This window comes from Leptonychotes weddellii, chromosome 10 (genome assembly GCF_054177405.1).
Source record: "Leptonychotes weddellii isolate Sample4059 chromosome 10, ASM5417740v2, whole genome shotgun sequence".
In the NCBI taxonomy this organism is placed as follows: domain Eukaryota; kingdom Metazoa; phylum Chordata; class Mammalia; order Carnivora; family Phocidae; genus Leptonychotes; species Leptonychotes weddellii.
The window spans coordinates 48,852,150-48,858,149 of NC_138378.1; positions in this window are offsets into that span (position 1 = coordinate 48,852,150).

The following is a 6,000-nucleotide window of genomic DNA, read 5'->3' on the forward strand; positions in this document are numbered from 1 at the left end:
CATCAATTTTTTTTTTAAGATTTTATTTATTTATTTGAGAGAGAGAGAATGAGAGACAGAGAGCACGAGAGGGAAGAGGGCAGAGGGGGAAGCAGACCCCCTGCTGAGCAGGGAGCCCGATGTGGGACTCGATCCCGGGACTCCAGGATCATGACCTGAGCCGAAGGCAGTCGCTTAACCAACTGAGCCACCCAGGCGCCCAGGATGAGATGCTTTTATGCCCCGAGACATCACTTTTAAGATGTGGCTATAAAAACACAATGACTTCTATCTTGGATGCTCTCTTGGGTCACTCACTCTGGGGGAACACAGCTGTTGTGTGAAGTAGCGTTATGGGAACATCCCCATGAGTGAGTCAGGGCCCTCCAGAAGCTGTGTGAGTGAGCTTGGAAAGCCTCCACCACTGGAGCCTTGAGACCAGTGTACCCCTAGCCAACAATTTTGATTACCACCTAGAAAGCAACACAGCTAATCCATTCCTGGATTCCTGACCCACTAGGAAATAATAAATGTGTGTTGTTCCCAAATGCTAAGTTTTCGGGTTGTTTATTCAAGTGCCAGGTTAAGGTCTCATACCATTCCTCAGCATACTGATGACTTCCGATGGTTTTGACTGATCTTTGCTGGGAGCTTAGTTGCCTCTTGCTTTCAGCTCTTCGGACAAGGCCCTTCCTCCATCCCATAGTCTGCTCTCTTCACCCTGGAGTCACAGAGAGAAGTGCGGTCACTGACTCTGTGGAAGCAGCAAACCTTTGGGGAAGACGCACCCCCATAGTGAGCTTGGTGAGAACTTCAAGTTTCAGATGAATTCAGCATTCATATTTGTTTGTCACTATCTTAGAGCTCTCTGTTCCAAATTATAAAAAGTGAAAAAGAGAAAACTGAGAAGAAAAAAAAAAAGTGAAGACTTAACTAAACCCTCCTATTCAAATATCAAAGAATGTTCTTAAAAGTGAATTGCTGAATCATTCAGTGAATACTATTATTTTTAGGGAAGTTATACATAGAATGGATGAGTATCTTTGGTATATTTTCTTTTTCACGATGTTTGGCAACAACATTGTTTAACAATGTATTTAGCTAAGCATCTTCATTTCTGTAAATTATATTTCAATGTATTTGACTTTTCTTTGTCTGCATTAAGCATATCCATGCAATAAGGTGTAACTGCTGCATGCCTTTATGTGGACATTACTAATAATACTTAGAGCCAATTTAGTCCAGTACATGCTTTTGTCTCTGTTCCTCAGCTGCTAAGTCAACCCGTAGATTAGTCTTTATTTTACACACATTTATGCCTTGTGTCTTTGGAAATGCCATGAATTCTCAATTACCTGTGTAGCTTTAGAGGACTGTATGAAGAATTTAAAATTTCCTGGAGTTTCTGCCTCTGTTCAACCTGTCCTCAATCAGCATCCTTATTTTGTACCTGTGAGTACACACATCTTCATTTTGATATTAGCCATTGTAAAACAACAGAAGGAGTGCAAGTATGATCGAAATCTGTGCTTCTTTAGTATATTCCCTGGGGAAAAAAAATATACAAATACCTCTTTAATGTCAGCTCCGTGGATAGATCCCTTTACTAATTCAGCTAATCAAGTTTTTTTTTTTTATTTTTTATTATTATGTTCAATTAGCCAACATATAGTACATCACTAGTTTTTGATCAAGTTTTAAATGCATTTCTTTTTGATCAAGTTTTAAATGCATTTCTGTTCCTTCCCACACCTCTGCCAAGGCTCACGGAAAAAGAAATGGAGAAAATATTAATGGAGTTTGTGTTGGTAGCACTTTTGCCCTAAATGTACATTTGTGGCAGAGAGATGGTTGTGATATGAATTTGAACATGAGTAAAAATACGACAGACCTAAGGACTCAGGAGCAGAGATACAGAGGGGTGATTTTTTTTCAAGCCCTATACCAAATTCTCTGACTTACGTCACTGGAGATCTGATCACTGTATCATAATATTGAACAGGAAAAAAAGGTAAGGCGTTTGGTATTCCTGAACAGAACAGAAGGCAGCTCATCTCCTACCGGCATGGAGCTTTTGAAAATTTCAACAATAATGTATATTTGATGAAAGAGATGGGTTTTCGGCCTTTATGCAACTCTGTATTAACATAGCACACTTGGAACAGTGCCTGTATACTTCAGTGATAAATGGCATCCATTCAGCTTTTCCAAATGCAGGAGGAAGGATAATTAAAACCAACCATCTTCTCTCAGAGATGTGTGAAGATTAATAAAATGATTTCTGTAAAGGTCCCTGAGCTTTTGGAAAGAAGAATACACCATACAACGTATTACTATGTAGTTTAATTTGTAGTTATGTTAGGTAGTTTATAAGCACTTTACATCAAATGAAAAATATAATTAGTGCTACATTAATGCTTCAAAGGTCATTTTATATACAAGGCAATAAATGTAAAATTTGAGGATTTAATCACGAATTAATTTATTGCACAGCATATGTTGTGTATATTAAGTGATAGGTTTTAGAATTTAATTAATAATGAAAATGATAAAACAAGAACCCTGCAGGTGAGCTAGTTGGTTTTCTTCAACTCACAACTAGATGAAAACACTTTGATTCCTTTATTGCTCTCTATTTCTGTGTGAATTCCAAATTAAGGACAGGCTTCAGCAGACAATAGAGTCAAATGTGGAAGAGAACTTGCTCCAACTTTTAATCTAGTTGCAGTGGACCAGTTGGATTGGATTGGATTGGAGAGAAGGTGGAGCTGAACAGATCAGATTGGCCTGATGCAGTGGTTCACACAAGTAATAGGGCCTGGACTTGGATGGTGATGGTGAAAACGGAAAGCAGGGACCAGAAGAAGAAATATTATTAAAGAATAGCCAGGTCTTGCAACTGAAGCACAGAAGAGGAAGCGGTTCCTTCTGCTGTAGAGACACCACCAGTATGGAGGTCTGGGTCTGCAACAGGGCTGTCTTAGTGCATTGGGCTGCTATAACAAAACACCACAGATGATTGACTTATAAACAGCAAACACGTCCTTCTCACGGTTGGGGAGAGTGAGAAGTCCAGGATGGTAGCACTGACAGATTTGGTATTTAGTAAGGGCTTCCTGGTTCATAAATGGGTCCTTCTTCTGGTCCTCAACATGGCAGAGGAGGCTAGAGAGCTCTGCAGGGCCCCTTTTATAATAGTACTTACAGTATCCACCAGGGCTCCACCCTCACGACCTAATACTCCCTAAAGGCCCCACCTCCTAATACCATCACACTGGGCATTCGTTTTTAACATATACATTTTGGGGAGGGAATATTCAACCTACAGCAATTCTACCCCTGGCCCCCCAAAATTCATGTTCTTCTCCCATGTCATCACCTCAAAAATCTAAGTCCAAATAAGACATAGGTAAGACTCCAGTTGTGAACCTTTGGAATCCAACATGTTATGTGCTTCCAAAATATAATGATGGGACAGGCATAGGAGAGATAAACCCATTCTAAAGGGAAGAAATAGAAAAGAGAAATGAGTAAAGGGTCCAAGGTAAGTCCAAAACCTACAGGCCAAACACGAAACCCAAGTCACAAGAACAGTCCTCCTTAGTTCAATGCCCATCCTTCTTTTTTTTTTTTTTTTTCCTTGACCCACTAGTGTGGGACTTGCATCCCCAAGGCTCAGGGAAGTTCTGCCCCCATGACTCTACTGGGAACAGCCCACACAGTCACACTCAAGCAGTGTAATGCCCACATCTCTCCCAGGCAAGAATCACATGCCATGACTCTACAGGTCTGGGTGGGGTTGGCCCTGTCTTCCAGTTGGCTGGGCTTTGCCTTAGTGGAGGCTCTCTGAAGTAGCCCTGCACCCACAGCAGCCCTCCGCCTGCCTTCCGTGGCTCCAGCCTGCCCCAGGCTTTATCCCTGTGCTTTGCTGGATTCAGTGCATGCCACCCTGGGGGCCTGCTGGAGTCACACCTGGGGCAGCTGAGGAGCATGTCACCGGAATCTGGGGAGCAGAGCCCACAGTGTGAGGAGCTGTCCCACAGAGGCAGCTTCTCCTTTGAAATTGCTCTGATCCCCAGGCCCTTGGACTCTAGCCTAAGATGATAGAGGCAGCTCTTGATCTCTGAATTGCCTTGGGGGTCATTCTTCCATTGTCTTGGACAACAATGGTTGGTCCTGGTTTGTTTAGCTAGCTAACTGCTCTCCACATTGTTTTATCTAGCTTCTGTTGAGATGGCCAGTCCATGCTCAGACATTAAATTTGGCCACACCCTTTCTGTACTTTCCCAAGCAAGTTTTTCATGCCATTCAATACGGCTAGGCTGAGAATTTTTAAACTCACATTCTGTTTCCTTTTTGATGAACAATTTCATCTTTAAATCATTTCTCTCTTGTCACATTTTACTATAGGCATTCAAGAGAACCCAAGTTGTACCTTCAACAATTTGCTCAAATATTTTCTCAGCCAAATACCCAATTTTATTGCTCACAAGTTCTTCTTTCCACAAAACACTAGGATATGAACATAATCCAGCCAAGTTCCTTACCACTTTTTAATAAGGATTGCCTTTCCTTCAGTTTTCAGTAACATTTTCTTCATTTCTGTCTACATCCTCATCAGAATGGCCTGTATCATCCGTATTTCCACCGACATTCTGTTCAAGACCACTTCGGTCTTCTCCAAGAACATTGCAGCTTTTTCAAGTAGGCACCTCCAAACTCTCCCAGCTTCTATGCATTACCCAATTGTAAATTCCAGCTGCTTCTACATTTTTAGGTATGTGTGAAGCAGCACCCCTACATCTCGATACCAGTTTTCTGTATTGGGTTCTCCAGAGAAACAGAAGCAATGATAGGTAGATCATACATACATACATACATACATACATACATACATAGTTTCAAGGAAATTTTTTAAGGAATTGGCTCACATGGTTAGAGGCTGAGAAATCTCATGATCAGCAGTCTGCAAGTTAGAGAACCAGGAAACCCAGTAGTATAATTCAGTCCAAGGCTGAAGGCATAAGGATTGGGATGCTGATGGTATAGCTAGGATTTGAGTTTGGAGGACCGAGAGCTGGTATCTGAGGGCTGGGGAAAACGGATGTCTCAATTCCAACTGAAAGAGAATATACTAGTCCTGCCTTTGCCTTTTCATTCATTCCATCCAGACCCTCAAGGGATTGGATGATACTCACCCGTATTGGGGAGGCCCATCTGCTTTACTTAGTTCACCAATACAAATGCTAATTCCCCTTCAGGAGATACCCTGAAATACACACCCAGCAATGATGCTTTACCAGCTATCTGGGCATCTCTGACCCAGTCAAGCTGCCACAAGTGCTATTTAAAAGAACTTTCTGTAATGATGGAAATGTTCTATATTCACACTCTCCAATTTGGTAGCCACTAGGCACATGCGGCTATTGAACCCTTGAAATGTACTATTGTAACTGAGGGGGGCTGAACTTTCATTATATTTCATTTTAATTGATTTAAGTTTAAAATTAAAAAGTCCTGTGCGGCTAATGGTGATCATATTGGTCAGTGCAAATCGAGAATAAATTAATAGCATCAGAAGTGCCATTAGCTGTAATAGAGAAGCCAGGGCCAAAAGTTCACTTGGGAACTGGTAGAGAGCACAGATAGCCCATAAGTATATCACAGAAGAAAAAAGCATATTGTAATATCACACAGTGGAAAAGTAGGATAAGAGCTACAAACAAGCCTTTTAAAAACACGTATGTGAAATCCCCATTATTCTTAGTGTCCTTCAGGATTCGCTGTTTGCAGTCTCTTTTTCTCTGTTTGTGCCATTCCTCTGACATATCTTCCATTCAGAACACCTATTGATGGCCAAACACACTATCCTGGAGGTCATGTGAGGGAGGAAGAAGTTTAGACCTTTTTAAAAGCCAGCAGATACTAAAACATCAGGGGGAGAACTTCTCGAAGAGAGCCTATCCCACTTCCTTTAGGTCCTCATACCAATATTTATTAAAGGCACAGGACTTCACAATG